The 18,164-nt window shown below is 34.5% G+C and overlaps 1 long non-coding RNA gene across 1 annotated transcript in view; it reads right to left on the minus strand.

Annotated features, from left to right (window-relative positions):
- Positions 1 to 586: 586 nt before the first annotated feature.
- LOC112652667 (uncharacterized) overlaps positions 587 to 18,164 on the minus strand; it is an 88,337-nt gene continuing 70,759 nt past the window's right edge. Inside the window, exons 6-8 of the long non-coding RNA XR_007410432.1 lie at positions 15,306 to 15,601; positions 6,572 to 6,675; positions 587 to 4,609 (exon numbers count right to left, since the gene is read on the minus strand). This is a non-coding gene — a long non-coding RNA (uncharacterized LOC112652667). The remainder of the gene's footprint in view (positions 4,610 to 6,571; positions 6,676 to 15,305; positions 15,602 to 18,164) is intronic.

The following is an 18,164-nucleotide window of genomic DNA, read 5'->3' on the forward strand; positions in this document are numbered from 1 at the left end:
CAGGATTCTCAAAGTTTCTTAATTTTCTAGAAGTTGTAATTGTTTTTCAGTACTAAGTATACTATAAATATATTCTCATTAAATGTTTTTCAGAGGGACGCCTGGATGGTTCAGTTAGTTAGGTGGCTTCATTTGGCTCAGGTCACAATCCCGAGGTTCTGGGATAGAGACCCACATCGGGGGTCCCTGCTCAATGGGGAGTCTGTTTTTTTCCTTTCCCCCTCACTTGTGCTCTCTCTCTCTCAACTGAATAGATAAAATCTTTAAAAAAAATTCATCAGAATATTTTCTATAAGAATATATTATTGATTTTGGTATAATAATATATGCTAAAAATTCTTGATTACTGATGTTTCAATAAGTAAGTATTATGAGGGCTTATTAATAATAGATTTTAAAGATTATATATCATTATGCCAATGAAAATCTAACAGAATATATTCCCTCAATAAGGAGCAAGAAATAAATATCAAAATTCTTTTTATAAACCTGAGATCTTATTAACAGAAATAGAATCAGGATTTCTTTTTTAAGATTATGGAAACATACTAACAATTTGACACTACATTCCCAGTTAAGATTTTAAAAAAATATTGTGTTCTGCATTTTCACATTTCAAAAAGCAAGTGAATCAAGAGTATTATTTTTAACACATAATACATAAAATAAAATTCTGAAATTGCAGTTCTACATGACAGTTTGATGATCCTTTGCCATTGTTATCATATATGCCTTACTCTGATTCTTTCATTTCTTTAATTCAATTTTCTTCTGACTTTAAACATCCATAATGGACTCATTGTTATCACTTACTTTGAGGCATAGAAGATTTTGATTTTCCAATTTTCACAGTGAAGCAATGACTTTATGTGAAAACAGATTTCTTTAAAAAAAAAAATGTAAAAAGAAAGTCATGCTTCTCCAGAAATACTTGTCAAACGTTTGTGTGAGTAAACATCACTTGAAGAGTCTCTGCAATGTGCATATTCTGAGGCCCCCCTCAGGAATCCTAAACCATTGTATCTGAGTTAGGGTCCATAAATCTTTATTTTTAAATGAGTTCCTCAGGTGATTCTGAGGTCAAAGGCCGTACATCACAATGACTCTTGTAACAGGAGAACTAAAATACATTTTTAACTAATGCTAAAACAGCTTTACACTAGTGATTTGAAAGTTTTGTAACTCACAATTCTGACATAGAATGAGGACACATTAAAAAAAAAAAATAGAATGAGGACACGTTAGCTACTGTGGTTCATTCTTATTTTCCAAACAAAATCTGATTATGAATCATAATTTGTTCATTTCTTTGACCAATCAGTCATGGTCATTCTACAACTATTCATTAGGTGCCTTGCATAGTCTGATATTGGAGATTTAAAGAAGAAATCCTTTCATGAGGTTTACCGTTTAGTGGGGAAAAAAACAGATATGAGGTAAAAAAGTAAGCGACACAGAGAAAGATTAAATACTATAGATCTCACTTATATGTGGAATCTATTCTATTAAAAAAGAACAGATTCATAAAACAGAGGCCAGATTTGTGGTTACCAATGATGAGGGTGGGGGGTGAAGAAATTATGCGAGGATGGTCAAAAGGCGCACAGTTCCAGTTATAAGATAAATACGTTCTGGGGTTGTAATGTACAAACGACAACTACGGCTAACAATGCTGTGTTGTACACTTGAAAGCTGCTGAGAGAATAAATCTTAAAGTTCTTATCACAAAAGAAAAACGTAACTCTCTTGAGGTGACAGATGGCAACTCATCTTCTTGTAGTCATCTTTTTGCTACATATATAACACAAATATATATCAAATCATTATGTTGTACACCTTAAATCTAGATGATGTATTATGTCAATTATATCTCAATAATAATGGGGAAAATACTTAAAAAGTTTAGTTGTAATACATACTAAGATGTGTGAATAATCAAGTTTCTGGTAGGAACACAATCAATATGAGTATTATGGGGAATATTAGTTTTCTGTTGGTGCAATAACAAATTACCACAGAATTATCAGCTTATAATAACACAGTTTTTTTTCTGTGAATCCAGTGTCTAGACTTGGTTTAGCTGGCTTCTCTGCACAGGATCTCGCAAAGCTGTAGTCAAGGTGTCAGCCAGACTGCGTTCGTTTCTAGAACTTGTGTTTTCTTCCAAGTGCATGTGGTTGTTGGCAGGATTCAGTCCCTTGCAGCTGTAAAAAGGAATCCCTCAGCTCCTAGAGCCTGTCCAGAGTTTGCTTCCAAGTTGCTCCCTTCTGAGGCAACTCATGTCATAACATCTTGCCTCTTCAGCACCAGAGGGAGAGGATCTCTCCACAGAATGCTAAGAGACTTAAATAATGTAACCTAACCAAGACAGAGACATCACATAGACTAATTCTACTATGTTCTATTGATTAGAATCAACTCACAAGTGCCACACGCCCCCAAGGAGAGGGAATTACGCTAAGGTATGACAACCAGGGGGCAGATTATTGGGAGTCAACCTACGGTCTGGCTGCCACATGGCCTAAGATTTTTAGAGGAGTTACAGATCATACAATTTTGGTAGAAGCTTAGGAAGTGAAGATCTGGAATGAGTAGACGATATAGAGAAAGCAGTCCTAATAAATTCTTCTGAAGCACTGGGGCAGAGGAAGAAGTGGGGCTTACAGAAAAATCTGAGAAACTAAACGCCTCAGTTGCTGTGGGAGAAATACCGAGTTTCTCTCTGGACCCACTCTACCCCTCAGCCATACAGGGAATATGTTTTGATTACAGTCATACCCAGCTTAACCAAGATGATGGTAGCACCTATTATGATACATAACACCTATCGTAAGTATGCATTTCCAAATACAAAAAAAAAAAAAAAGCAATTATCAATTATCTGCTTCCACACAACATGAAACAACAATGCCTTACGTAACCGGAAAAATTAACTAACCGGTCTAAAAGACACTTAAACACTGTTTTTCCCATAATTTGGTAACATTTATTATTTTTCTAGTGAAGTATCATTACTCTCTTGATATCCTATAAATTAAATATACTGAGATATGAGGTTGGCTACGGTCATTATATTTTATGTTAGATACTAGCACTCTGAGAGTGGGAAAGAAAAATAATTGCTTAGTAAATATAAAAATAGATTCACACTAAAGCAAGGAATAAATATCCCTAATTAGTAGAATCCTCAATTCTACAACAGGTCATTTGGCCATTTCTGGTATTTGTAACTTTCTTCTATTTCCAATTCCATATTCTCTTTGACCTCAGAAACCACCTCAGCTAGTTGTGGTTCTTTGCTTAATGGAGTGACCCAAATCCACATCCCTATAGTGTCTGAGCAACTCACAGTGATGCCTGTACTAAGTTGTTAAAGTTTTCCTTTAGTCTTTATTTTAGCACAAAGGATTTTTGAGCACAAGGGATCTCCTGAATCAGGCATCCTCTCCACCTTTTCCATTACAAACACATATTCATCCAGAAAGCCAGAATAAACCACTCCAACAGGTATGTTAACTCTCTTCTTTGCCCACCAACTGGCATGAGAATCCCAAAATGGCCAATGTAGTATAACCACCAATTTAAGGAAGACTTTACTTTTCCATTAATCCTTCCTCCATTAGGAAATAGTGTCTCTAACACAGCAGCCAATATTTCACAATACGAAGCAACCCTGTTGCTGATGAATTGCTAAGGGTAATAGTAAGAGGGATCTCTCCCATTTCACTACCTTGAATTTCATATGCATCAATATAGATTATGAAAGAAATAGGATCACATACTGGTCACTGATTCAAAGCATATCCTGAATCCTGGAAAACATTGCCCCAACCTCACAAGATATTATCTTGTGTCTGCCATTGTTTCTTCAGGCTAATGGTAGTTAAAAGCAGGTGGTTAAGATCAAAGGTTACTAACAGCAAATTCCACAAGCATAAGCCAATTTCTATCCTTCCATTATTATTAACAAAATCCTCTGATTAGTAGTAATGCTGTCAGAAATATCATGGTGCTGAATAAGGCATATTGTATGTCCACAGTTGATGGGTTTGACAGAGTTTCCAGAAATTTGGAAAAATATGTGCATTTGGAAAAATCATTATCAAAATTTTCTTCTAGGGAAATAATGATGCCTCTAGACTATAAGAATATTCAAGTATTAGCAGGCTTACTTAGTTACAACATGTGATCCATAAGGAGGTGGCTTGCACACTAAGCAAATTGCAATATTAACCAAATTACATTGAAAGAAACTAGCCAGATAAGATCATTGGTACTTGCATTGTCCATAATTATCTGAATTTAGCCAGAGATAAAGAACCATGATGAGCACTATGAAAGTCATCGATATTATAGGAATTAGGCTTTCCATAATTGAGGAGCCGAGAATTTAAGATCGGTTGGATGAGCAGACACAAAGATAGACTAACAAGCCTTCATGGAGTGTAACACAGATGGGCAAATTGGAGCTTTTGTAGGGAGAGCTGAGAATCTATGCACGTCCCTGCCCGCTCCTGGAGAGGTCCATGGAGGCTCTTGCCACCCTCAAGCCTCTGGAGCCACTATTGTTCATGCAAGAGCAGCAGTCACGTTGCAGTCAGAGGCTGAGCTGAGGAAAGAGAAAAATCAGCTGAAACCCAACAGACACAGTCCATTACCTCTCTGACCACAAAGATCTACAGGCTAATAGTAGCCACTTCATTTTCATCATTTAAATTATATTCAAAGTCCAACTCTTTTGATCAACTCTATACACAGTGAAAGAGACTCTGGGAAACATAGCTCCAAGCTTAAATAAATTGACAATGGCTAGGGTTACTGGATATAATAAATCAAAGTATAAGACACCTAGCTAAATTTGAATTTTCTAAAATAATTATTTTTAGTAGAACTATGTTCCAAGCATTTCATGGGATTAATAGCATGGTCAATTCTACTTTACTCCATTTAGCTGTCCTCTACTTAATATCTTTAATATAAACATGTCCCATGCAATATTTGAGACAAATTTATACTGACAGAAGTATTGATTATTTGAAATTCAAATTTAACCGAGTTTCCAATATTTCATCAGACAACTATAAGGGCACAATCTAGGACAAATACCTTAAGGAAAATGGTAGATGTAATTGCTGGGATAGATGGGTTGAGACGAGACTAAAAAGGGTCTCAAAAGCTGGTGTCTCGAGATTCCTTCATTTATGTGCTCTCATTTGTCCTTCATAACAACCTCACAATTTTTTTGGATAAATAATTGAAATATATTTGGAGATAATGAAATACATGATAAAGCATTTAGTTGTATTTGCATAAAGTCCTCACGTCAAGTTCTTTCCTTCACACTAGACTAGCTATAAAATATTTAATGCCCCTTAGAACAATAATTCACAGGAATCATCTGACATTTTGATATCGTTACATCCTGTATCTGCCACAGCAATTCAAAAATAGGTATTAGAGTTTACATCGAGACAAAATAAGTAGGTGATACATTTATTTAATTATCTCTCAACAGAATATACATTTATCACACGTACACTGTAGAAGACATAAAATTAAAATTAAAAAATGTCTATGTCCAAGGAAAACCACAACTAAGTTTGGTAGTATTTCCTTCTTCATAGTTGAGAAAGCACTGCATAATCCATCTGAATCCTATTATTTTATTTTTAGATTATAAAATATTTGATAGCACATCTTTTATATTTTTTCTGACATTTTAAATAATTGTCCAACTCCTGAAAGTGTAGTGACTTTTCCTGATTGTCTTTCAAATTGTATATCTAAAATTTGTCCCCAAAAGAGCATAATTTATCACATTATTTGTAAGAGTTTAATCATGATGCAATATTTGCTTTTTCTACTATAAATATATTAGTTCAAAATGTATAGGTTTTTATATATTTATGAATCATACTTAAGCTTTGTTTTATATGAAAAAATATGGAATTGCATAGAATCAAACATCCTTGTGCTTTCTGTTTATTTTTATGGCTTCTTTCAAAAAAATCAGACTATGTGCAATTTAATTTATTCTTTTTTAAGATTTTATTTATTTATTTATTTATTTATTTATTTATTTATTTTCTTGTATATTTTTTATTGGAGTTCAATTTGCCAACATATAGCATAACACCCAGTGCTCATCCCGTCAAGTACCTCCCTCAGTGCCCACCACCCAGTCACCCCATCCCCCTGCCAACCTCCCCTTCCACCACTCCTTGTTCGTCTCCCAGAGTTAGGAGTCTCTCATGTTCTGTCTCCCTCTCTGATATTTCCCACTCATTTTGTCTTCTTTCCACTTTAATTTATTCTTTAACCTAATTGATCTGATCACTTTTAGAGTATTTCCCATAAAAATATCCTCAGAGAGCAGCAGGTGCCATCTGGCCACAAGAATGGCAAGAAAAAATCCAAGAAGCAGGCCAAGGAGATGGATGAGGAAGATAAGGGCAATCAAGCAGGAAGAGAAAGAGGAACAGAAGAACCTCAAAGCAAAGGCCATGGGAAAGGGATCCCTGGCCACAGGTGTTATTAAGAAATGTGGCAAAAATCAAGCTGTTCCTTGTACCTGAGGCAATGATGATCCTTCATTCCAATCCTGTAAAAACATCTGGCTTTCCTGTCATAGCTTCTGTTGCCATCCATAGAAAGAATGAAATGTTGTCTTAGATCCTGTTGTACGATTAAGAATAAACTCTTGTAAAAAAATGAAAATTAAAAAATAGATTTTTATAATTTGTCTATAGTTCTACTATACTCAAATATATAATTCTTGAAAAAATCAGATTGGCATGCCATAACCACTGGAGGAAGCTTTTTATTTGTGTGGCTTATGCTGCCACGCAATTTAGCCATAGTAAGATAGCTTTCTTCAACCATCTTACATCTAAAATCATTCCACTGACATCCTTTTGTTCTGTTGAAAAAGGATTGGCAATGCATGTATTATTTAAAACTAATAGCTCAAGCCTGCCATCATAGAAGAAGAAGTAGGAGATGCCCTTTGAATATTTGGCCCTAGATGTCCATCACAGTAGGACATTAATTTAGTTGCATTGTTACTATAGTCAATCCTTGATCTTTCTGCAGAGAGAACTAGACAAAGATTTTAATTAATGCCAGTCAAAATGGTGATTTTGTGGTATGAACATTTTGAGGACTAAAATGTATTTAAATATAAATTTATACTACATCAGTTTCAAAAATATCTAGCAGATGGCAACTTGAATTGAATATCCAATTGACCTAGACTTGGGCCTCATGCCAAAGACTTAGAATTTTTCAAAATGTATTAACATTTTAGACAAATTCAGTCCTTTTTCCCCAATATTCTTTATCATGCTATATATTTCCAGGTTAAAGTGATGTTTTTTGAAGGAACTCACTTTACAAACTTGTTATCTTTCCTTTTATAAATAACATGAGATTGTTTGCTGACACTTTGTCTCTATATAGGAATCACTGAAACTAAATGGGACCACTTGAAATGTTGATGTGACATCCAGTGGAATTTAACACATTCGTGTGTCTGAACCTACATTAATGTGCATCGGAGCATGGGCGTACTGATTAAATGTTTATTTTTTAAAAAGAAAATACCCATTGTTTATTTCCATTATCTTCACATTTCTATAATGGTAATAATAATAGTGTGTAGGTCTTCAATATTATATGAGTTTGTTTTTAATTTCAAAGAGTGTGGTGGTTTCAAGGGGAAATCAATTTGCAAAATATTAAGCATAGCCTTCAGGTAGTGTGCACCATACTGATGCTAAGCACTAGGTATCACTTCAAGGCATTGATCTCATTAAGGATCGTACTAGGCAGAGAGACTAAATTCCAAACTGAAACCACATTTACCTAGTTTCAGTAGGAATAGTGTAATATGCAAAAGAAAATGCTACCTAAATTAGAAAATCATTGCAAAGGTGATAGTTTTTAGAAAGTGAAAGAAGGGAGGTGGAGAGAAAGAAGGAGAAAAAAGACGAGAGAAGGAGAGAGTGAGAGAGAGGGAGAGAAAAAGATTTTTTTTAGAGAGAGAGACAGAGGAGAAGAGGGAAAGGGGGGAAGCAGAAGGTGAGGGAGAGGGAGGGAGAGAATCTTAAGCAGGCTCCATGCCCAGCCTAGAGCCCAGTGCAGATGCAGGGTTTCACCTCATGACCCTGAGATCATGGCCTGAGCTGAAATCAAGAGTCAGAAGCTTAATAACTGAGCCACCCAGGTGCTCTCCCCACCAAAAAAATATATATATATATATTTTTTAAAGAGTTTTAAAAGTTCTTGAAGAGATGGCACAGAATGAAGAGAACCTATGTTATAATCCCACCTCTCTGACCTATAATCTTGGAGCCTGTGTTAAAAAAAAAAAAAAATATATATATATATATATATATATATATATATATATATATATATATATATACACCTCCCTCAGGATGTTAATATGCTAATCCCAGAGAAAGACTCCAATCATTTGTTAGTTCTGAAGGAAAGGAGACCATACTTCCAGTTTCTGGCCTCACCTGTAAATAGTATAACAATTCTGACTCCCTCCTCAAAACAAAGCAAAAGATGAAGAAACTGCAAATCAACAGCTTTTCTTAGATATAGATATATAGATTATAGATGATTAGATAGATAGATGATAGATAGATAGATGATAGATAGATAGATAGATAGATAGATAGATAGATAGATAATAGATAGATGATAGATAGACAAATAATTGTAAAACAATAAATTTGGGTTGTTTTAACCACTAAATTTGAGGTAATTTGTTGCAGCAGTAATAAAAAACTAGTACGTGACCTTTGCCAAATTACTTGGCAAAGGTCATGTACTAGCATCTGTACAATTCTCTTGCAAGACAGGTGGGTTATACACATTCATATCAAATTCCTATAATTTTTGCAGATTATTGCTATCTCCAAAAGACTTCTTAAAAAGAAGTTTCTTTTTTGTTTTTATCTCTTCATCTATTATTTTCTATTCTCTTCATGCATTTCCTTCGAAGACTTATTTAGCATTCCTAAGTAAGACAGTGTGCTTGAGATACAAAAACAAACAGGCTTGAGAATATTAAGATATAATAAAGGTCAGACTGAAGTAACGACACATAACATTATAGTTACATTAGAAAAGTGCAGCCAAAAATATGGTAGTGATAGAGGGATACAAATCTAAGTCAATACTCCAAAATTATATCATATTCCCCAAAAAAGCATTTTTGAATTAAAACATAAAACATCATGGTTAGAATAACATGAAAAGATTAGAATGAATAGACCATCTTTCTAATCTGCTTTTAGCTTTAAGTGAGCAAAACTGAGAATAAAGATTTCTTTATTTTTCAACTTTAATGGCCAAGGGGGAAAAATTGACAGAGGAAGATATTTCACAATTATCAGACAATTCAGAAGATGAATAGAAAGAGACAACAACACTCTGTACAAATGCTGTCCAATAGAACTTTCTATAATAATGGTCATATTTTTTGTTTCTACTATTGTATACAGTTTTTACCAGTCATTAAGGCTATAAGCTCTCAAAATGTGGCTTGCGTAACTGAGGAACTAAATTAAATTTATCTCTCTTTATTAAAAACTTAAGTAGCCATATGACAAATGGCAACTGTAACAGTTCAATTCAAAGCTAGTAATAGCAGTTAACTTGATCATAAAAGTAAAATCTCAAACAATGATTCTTCAAATGATTATACTCTAGATGAATTTTCTAAAAATGAAATATTGGTTTAGCTATATATTTCTAAGGAGAAATGACATATAATATTTTTATTCAGTTAATCACTCAATAGGAGGATCATGAACATCCGATTTTCCTAAAGAGACACTTGATAGTATTATTCTTTTATATTTTGTGACATTTCAATGTCAGGATTTACCTGCTACAAAGAAGTTTCCCCTGTTTCCTGATGAAAAAGTTGAATCATTTCTCATTATTCTAATCCTTATGTTTTTCATCATATTTCATTACATTTATCATTACTTCTAAAAATGTATTCATAGTATGACTTAGATATTAAACAATTATAAGGGTCTATTGGCTCAAGGTAGGAAATGGTAATGACCACTTTTATTGGTATACTACGGATTAACAATCTTTTTTCAAGTATTTTGGCAGAGTTTCTAATGATAAGGTAACAATTTACACTTTTATTGTAGTTGATAATTTTCATACAAGCATTAAATAACCACTAAAATACAAAATGACACATTATTCTCTATAATAAATATTTAAAATTCATGATATGGCTTTCATAAATGTCCTTTCTTATATATTATCAGTTTCTTTCATTATAGCATGAAGGAATATTACTCTAGGCTATTAGCTATAAATACCTAATTAGAAATAATAGCATATGATTTATCCTAAAAGAAAAAAAAAACTACCAAATTTCCCCACAATTCTGTTAATTTATGTCCGTCAACCAAATGAGTGAGAATAATTTCAAATGACCAACTGAAACCCATTGAATGATGAAATTGGAATCCATTATTGGATTTCTATGCAGTCTTTTAAAGCCCTAATGCAACAGTACAAAGGTGAAGACATTTAACCCAGCAATTCCCAAGCTTTTGACCTTAAAGTTTATTCTACGAAAAAAGTGAAATTAGTGTTCAATGAACTAAACTTTAGGAAGTTTGATTTTTGTTTTTCTATGCTTGCAAGAAGGCAGTATTTAAAATAGAGCTCAGAATATGTCACCAACATGCGAAAACAACAAACTTAGTTAAACTGAGGTGAAAGACTAATTAGATTCTCATAATTGGCAATTTATTCATAAATCTGTTTATTTATTGTGCACCTAGTATGTGCAAGTGGTAAGTAGAGGCATGCAGATAAAGTTGGGAGAATCCTCTTGATACACTTTGAGAATCAAAAACTACTTTAAGAGAAAAAGAAAACTACCTTTTTTTTAAATAACTAAAAAAAATGAAATATAAAATAAATTACAAAGTATTCCTAGGACCAGTCTTTAAATGCTTGGGCGTCGTGTGCTTAGGCTTCCTCTCACATGCAGACTTATAGTATATGGAGATATAATAATACTCTTCCTTCCAAACATCATGTAGGTCAGTGAATCCACTTCTCCTAGTCTGTTATTCTGTGCACTTTATCAGTGAGGATCTCTAAGCTCCATGGGTAGGGTAAGTTTGGCCAAAAATGATGGTATGAAGGATGATAAAAATGGAGATAAACTTCCTTCAGTTACATTAGAAGAAGCCACGCTTCCAAAATATTAGCAATCTTCCAAATGCATCAATGTCACTAATGTCAGATGGAAGAGAGAGAAGGAGAAAACATTTCTGTCAGTATCTAATTTCTCATGTGCTGAGGAGATAGCACAAAGATGTCATCTTTACTGTCTATAATCCCAAATAAGACAGACAGAGAAATAGAGAGAGAAAAAGAGAGAGTGTGTATGTGATTTGGAGAGAAAGGGAGAATGTCCCATGGCATTAACATCAAGGACAAGGACTGGGCACCTGTGTGGCCCAGTCCGTTAAGCATCCGACTCCTGGTTTTGGCTCAGATCATGATCTCTATGTTGTGGGATCGAGTCCTGCATCTAGCTCTGCGCTCAGCAGACACTTAAGACTCTCTCTTCCTCCCTCTCTCTGCTCTTCCCCGCTACTCTCTATCCTTCAAATAAATAAATAAATAAATCTTCAAAAAATATTTCAAGGACGAGGACAAAAGAGAGAGAGAGAAAAAAGAAATAGCATGTAACCCAACAACAGCACACAAAGGAGCTCAGCAGAGATAAAGATATATTAAAGCACCATAAAAACTTTGAGAAAATAGGTTACTACTACAAGGTAGTCTGATCTCCTGCTCCTGTAAGGACCAAAGAGGATAGCTGAGAGGGATGTGTACGCAGGGCACAGACTTCAACACATTTAGACACAAATTAAAAAAAAAAAAAAAAGAAAGACAAATTCATTCACAGTTACTGTAGTATCACTTAACTAATTCACAGTTATTGAGGAAACAGGTATATATTATTATATTCCTTCAGTGCACTCTGAGCATTTCAAATTATATTTTTATTATATCTTGATTCAGAATCAAACTTTCTTATTTCTGAATGTAGATGTAGGTATAGATGTAGATATAGATTTTTATTTTATAATTTGGAAAGCTTAAAACAGTTTTTTCTACTTTCAAAATTGTGTATTTAATATATATTCTCACTCTGGATTTTGAATTAGATGATTACATATTCATTTAACATATAAATAAATGCATCATATATAGAGATAAATCCATATTTAATCATATGTATAAAATCTTGATCTATCAACTTTGGATCAGTACAGAAGATAAATAAATTAGGGTAATAAATGTCAGAAGTTAAATGATGAAGAACAACAAAGTAGGTAAATTTGAAGAGTGAGCTACTTTTGAAATGAATAGCTGATGAAGTCAATCTCACGGTTGAAAACATTAAATAATGCAAAGAAATGGTATCACACTGAAGAGAAAAAGTACACTGAAGATCTGCAAGGTACCACTGTGCCACTAATAATATTATATTGGCAGTATATCTAATTTATCAAACTATATAAAGCAAAATCTCACAAAATGTAACAAAGTATTAAAAAGTATATATCTTAACCCATGAAAGATTTATTTTTTAAGATTTTTATTTATTTATTCATAAGAGACAAGAGAGAGGCAGAGACACAGGCAGAGGGAGAAGCAGGCTCCATGCAGGGAGCCCGATGCAGGACTCGATCTTGGGTCTCCAGGATCATGCCCTGAGCTGAAGGCTGATGCTTAACTGCTGAGCCACCCAGACATCCCAACCCATGAAATATTTAGCAAAAAAGAGAACAAGTTATTTAAGATACACACAGACCTACGTACATATAAACTCAGGGTCTCACACACCCTCAGTAGTCAGGTGCTGTTTTGAAGTCGAACACCTCACTAAATGCCACGACATATGAATGGTACAACCCAAATTCCTTGATCAGTAAGAACTAATATAGGAAATATTAAAAACAAGATACCTCATTTAAACCTTTTTTTTTTTTTCCCAGGATGCCTGGGTGGCTCAGTGGTTGAGCATCTGCCTTCAGCTCAGGGCATGATCCTGGGATCCTGAGATCGAGTCCCACATCAGGCTCCCTATATGGAGCCTGCTTCTCCCTCTGCCTGTGTCTCTGCCTCTGTGTGTGTGTGTGTGTGTGTGTGTGTGTGTGTGTGTCTTTCATGAATAAATAAATAAAGTCTTTTTAAACTTTTTTAAATATACCTTTACTTTCTAAAAGAAGAAACAATGAAAGAACAAAATAAAAATGAACAGAGAATGAATAAATGAACAGGCAAGGAAGAAAGAAAAACGAAAGAGAAGGAAATACGAAGGAAAAAAATGGAACAACATTATCAATGAAGAAATTAAACATAAACAGAATAACAAAGAGAATAACAAGTGTTAACTAATAAAGGCCAATTTTTATTAAAATATTAGAATCTATTTAAATACCATTATTTTCCGATAAATAGGAGCACTGATGAATAAATAGGAGCACTGATGAATAATAAATAGGAGCACTGAATCTTTGAAAAACACTACCAATCTATTCAAGGAAAAGAGGACAAAATAAAAAACCAAATGCACAGAACTATACATGAAAAACATCCAAAAATACAGAGAAAATTTAAAGAATTATAAATCACTCCTGAATCACCTGCAAAAATTTTTGAAATAAGGATTCCACTACCGAATCAAATTTTTAAAATAAACATTTTTTTAAAAAAACCAAACCAAAATAAAGAAAGAAAGAAAGAAAGAAAGAAAGAAAGAAAGAAAGAAAGAAAATAAAAAAAACCTAAAAAGCAAACAAAGAAAAAACCTAATCCAAATTATGATGCGGTAGGAAAGAATGAAGACAAATTAGTAAAGAACTTGAACTACAGAAATGCCAATATGTCAAACACAAAACAACAATGCTGAGGCTAAATGCTTCCTCCACAGTGGAGACGATTCCACACCCTTGGCGGTCAGGCTTTGCTAAGATACACCAGCCAGATTATAGACACAGCCACCAAAGCAACATGATACAATCAAGAGTTTCTCCTCAACCTCCTGTTCCCATGTCGCAGATTATAAAACACACCCAGATTATCCCTTCTGCAGAATGGCAAAAACAAAAAGTGGCGGTTGTTTTCCCAATTTCACAGAAAGTAAAAAGAAAGTGTAATTAGTATGAGATTATTGACAATGTAATCACTCCCAGCGAAGGTGACAGGGAAGAGTTATGTCCCCTCCAGGCTGTGAATTTGCCTCCACCCTAGAGCTGAAAAGAGGCAGGGGCCGGATTTGCACTGTGATCTCTTCAACCCCACAAAGTCCTTGTTCCATCTACTGTCTGTGCTACTTTAAAGAAAATGGGTTTATTATTTAAACAAGTTGCAGAACAATATTTTCTTCTCTCCCTCCACTCCCATTAATCCAATGTAATAACTAGTTTGCTGGAAGAACTCCATAGGCTCGATTTGTTTTGTTTTTCATAAAAATAAATATATGGCATCTGAAGGGAAAAAGAAGTGAGGCCCACTGAAACATTTCACTAATTTGTTTAAAAAAAAAAAAAATCAGTTATGGCGCCTGGGTGGCTCAGCCGGTTAAGCAGCCAACTCTTGATTTTAGCTCAGGTCATGATCTTGGAGTCATGGGATCAAGCCTTGCATCTGGCTCCTCTCTGAGGGCCGAGTCTGCTTGAGATTCTCTCTCCCTCTCCCTCTGCCCCTCATGCATGCTCTCTCTCTCTCTCTTTCTCTTTCTAAAATAAACTATTAAAAAAAAAATCAGCTATTCTTTTGTGAAGTACCTAAAGTATGCATGTATATATCAAAAGACAGTGGGACAGGAGGACAAAAGGAAAAAAACAGACCTTACCTTTCAAAAGCGCATTTTTTGAATCAAAGTTTCAACCGCTTTTATAATGTTGAGAGTCTATGATTGTGGACGTCGAATGACAGTTTATTTATTTTTTTGTGGGGGGAAAGATTGGAAAAGGACCTTCCTTGCTTATTTTTCAACATAAATGATTTTAATGTCAACAGTCTCACAACAATTACAGTTATTTTCCTTTACTTTATGCTGAAAACCCCCTAAAATGGCACATACCCACTCGATCTATAATAAATTAGAAAACCTAAAAAGTGTTAGAACTTCACTCATCTGTGATTTCCTCTTATTCACTCCTTATTCTGTTTGTCTGACTTATTGACTTTAGAATATGAATGCTTTTTTCCACTAAAATTATTACCATTGGTCCAGGAATAAGTTGTTTCTTCCCTTGAATTAGACGCACAGCCCATTTTAGATACTCCACCAATCCTGGTGTCCTAACTTCATATTTCCCGTGGTTTTCCAGGTTGTTGTCTTCAGTCTTGTGCTGTTTACAGAGAGTTTGTTCCAAAATGAAGACATTCCTTCTATTTTAAATTTGTTACATTCCATGAAGCAGTATCATTTAAATGCCATTTCCTTTCCTTGTTGATTGTATTTCCTTTTAAATGACTTTTCTATGATGAGGTTCACATACTGAAGCGATTTTGTTTTCTTTTGTTGATAATTTGCGTGAAAAAAAAACATGAAACATTGATGTTAATTGGTTAACTCTAGTGACTATATAACTAGCTCGCTCCCATCCTCTAGTTTTATTTTACAGCAAACACTCTTAAATGAAGGAGTGCGGTGATATTTGTCTTAAAATGAAAAATGCAAACCTATAAGCAGGTTTATATAGTCATGTGGTAATATTTAAATCAATGTTACCTATTTGTGATGCTTTTAATTTCATAGAATTATCCAGAATATTTTGCATGGACAATGGACCCAGCCAGAACTAATAACATTCATTGGGCAACTAAAAATGAGTTACTTTTCGGGTACTTCTAAAACTACCAATTTTATCATTTTTTAACTTTATGACCCAGTTTACATACATCATTGAAATACCTTAGACCATGCAGTCAAGATTTTTTTCTTTTGATAACTGTTTGTTAACATCTCAACTGCTCTGTGGTTTCCCTCACGTTGGAGTTATTATGTGTTTGGCTCAGATTTGCTACATTCATTAACCATGCACCTTAGTCCATTTGGATTAAAATTCAATAAATTGTGTGATTATAGAGTAGAAACCTTGTGAGGACAAAGATATGAATTGACATGTATGGGACATTTCAAGTCATTCCATTAATTTCATAGAATTTGCCATATCAAATTTGTGGTTTCAAGTTATTTCAAATAAAATGTTCTGGTCAGTATAATATGTTTTGCATTTCTAACATTAGCATGTGAATTCCATTCATTGTTGTCCCTGAAATATAAGATAACAATAACTGAAAAAAATCTCAAAAAACTTCAAAGAGTGTTCCTTGAAGGTTTACTTGAAATTGACTACAGCAACTCTCTGAAGACTTTTCAGGGGGAAATAAATGACAGCTATCTGTCACACATTTATAATCAAATTTTTTTCCAAATTAAGTGTAATCAATAATCTTTTAATTCTCCCTGGAACAAAATGCATTGTTGAATACCCTCAGATTCCAGAGAGTCTCCTTCCATTATTTCTCTAGGACCACATTCTTGGGGTGCCTGGGTGGCTCAGTCAGTTGGGTGTCTGCCTTTGGCTCAGGTGGTCTTGGGGTCAAGCCCCGTGTGGGGTTCCCTGCTCAGCTGGGAGGCTGCTTCTCCCTCTCCCTGAGGCTCCTTCTACTTGTGTGCTCTTTCTCTCTGTGTCAAATAAATTTTAAAAAATAATTAAAACCATAAAAAAATCCACATTCTTGCATGGCTAAATAATGTTATTTTACTTCAAATCTATGACTTCTTTCCTGACCGTGTCTGATTGCTATTGGCGATGGTGTTGAATATTGAAAAGAGAACGACAAATCGGAGTCAGATAAATCTAGGATAAAATCCTAGCCCCACTAATGTCTAGTTAATGTCTCCATCAAGTTCTGTAGTTTTTGAATTACCTAATGTGCATGGATTATTTCAAGGATTAAGGCTCATTAAATCAAAGCAGTATATATCTATACTCTATATAATTTTGAAAATCAATCATAGTTCTTATTCTCCTCTAATTGGTATCATTCCACTTCCCCTATATTGTCCAGTTCTTGAATTATATTCTTTCCAATTCCCACTTTTTCTGAGGCCTTGCTGCCTCTACTCCTACGGTCTGCACCAATCTTTGTAAGCAAGTTATCAGATGATTATCATAGGCATGTTGGCCTAAGTGGCTCAATATAAAAAGTAAACATTTTATCAAGTCTTCAGGAGAGGGATGCTTGGGTGGCTCAGCGGTTGAGTTTCTGCCTTTGGCTCAGGGCATGATCCTGGAGTCATGAGATCGAGTCCTGCGTCGGGCTTCTTGCATGGAGCCTGCTTCTCCCTCTGCCTGTGTCTCTGCCTCTTTCTTTCTCTCTCTCTCTCTGTGTCTGTCTCTCATGGATAAATAAATAAATCTTTAGCCTGTGTCTCTGCTTCTCTCTCTCTCTCTCTCTGTGTGTGTGTGTGTGTGTGTGTCTCATGAAAAAATAAAATATTTAAAAACAGAAAGTCTTCAAGGGAAAAAAAGCATTACAATAAACAGATACAGATATGGATATGGATGGGAAAATAAGAGATCTTAAATATTGCCATCTCTCCAGAGACTATTTTACTTTTCAGAAAATAGTTGTCATACATTAACATCATCGCTTCAACAATCACTGTCTCATTGGACAATTATCCCTATTCCTGAAATTCTAATCCTTGAAGGGAGTGACTAGGTGATAGTTTCTCCTAGGAAATTTCTATTCCGAATTCTCAAAAAGGTTGTTACTAACTTTAGGGCTCAGATACCCCCCCTAAGCTGTCTACTGTTTAAAAAGTCAGCTTTCTCTTAGCATGCAGCCTCAGCCTCTCTATAGGTACTTTCTATGTAAGTTCACATCCCACAAAAAAAGGTTCTGGTTATATTTAAATAGTAACTGTGGTTATGACCGTATCAACAAGTTAAGTAAACCAAAATCCTGCACTCCGTTCTTTAGATTAGTCTAAAGTGATGGGAATGCTCAATTCTGTAAGTTTGTTGAAAATTCGTTTGTAACAATCTTGTGAACTACACTGGGTG

Source organism: Canis lupus, chromosome 4, assembly GCF_003254725.2.
Source record: "Canis lupus dingo isolate Sandy chromosome 4, ASM325472v2, whole genome shotgun sequence".
Lineage (NCBI taxonomy): Eukaryota > Metazoa > Chordata > Mammalia > Carnivora > Canidae > Canis > Canis lupus.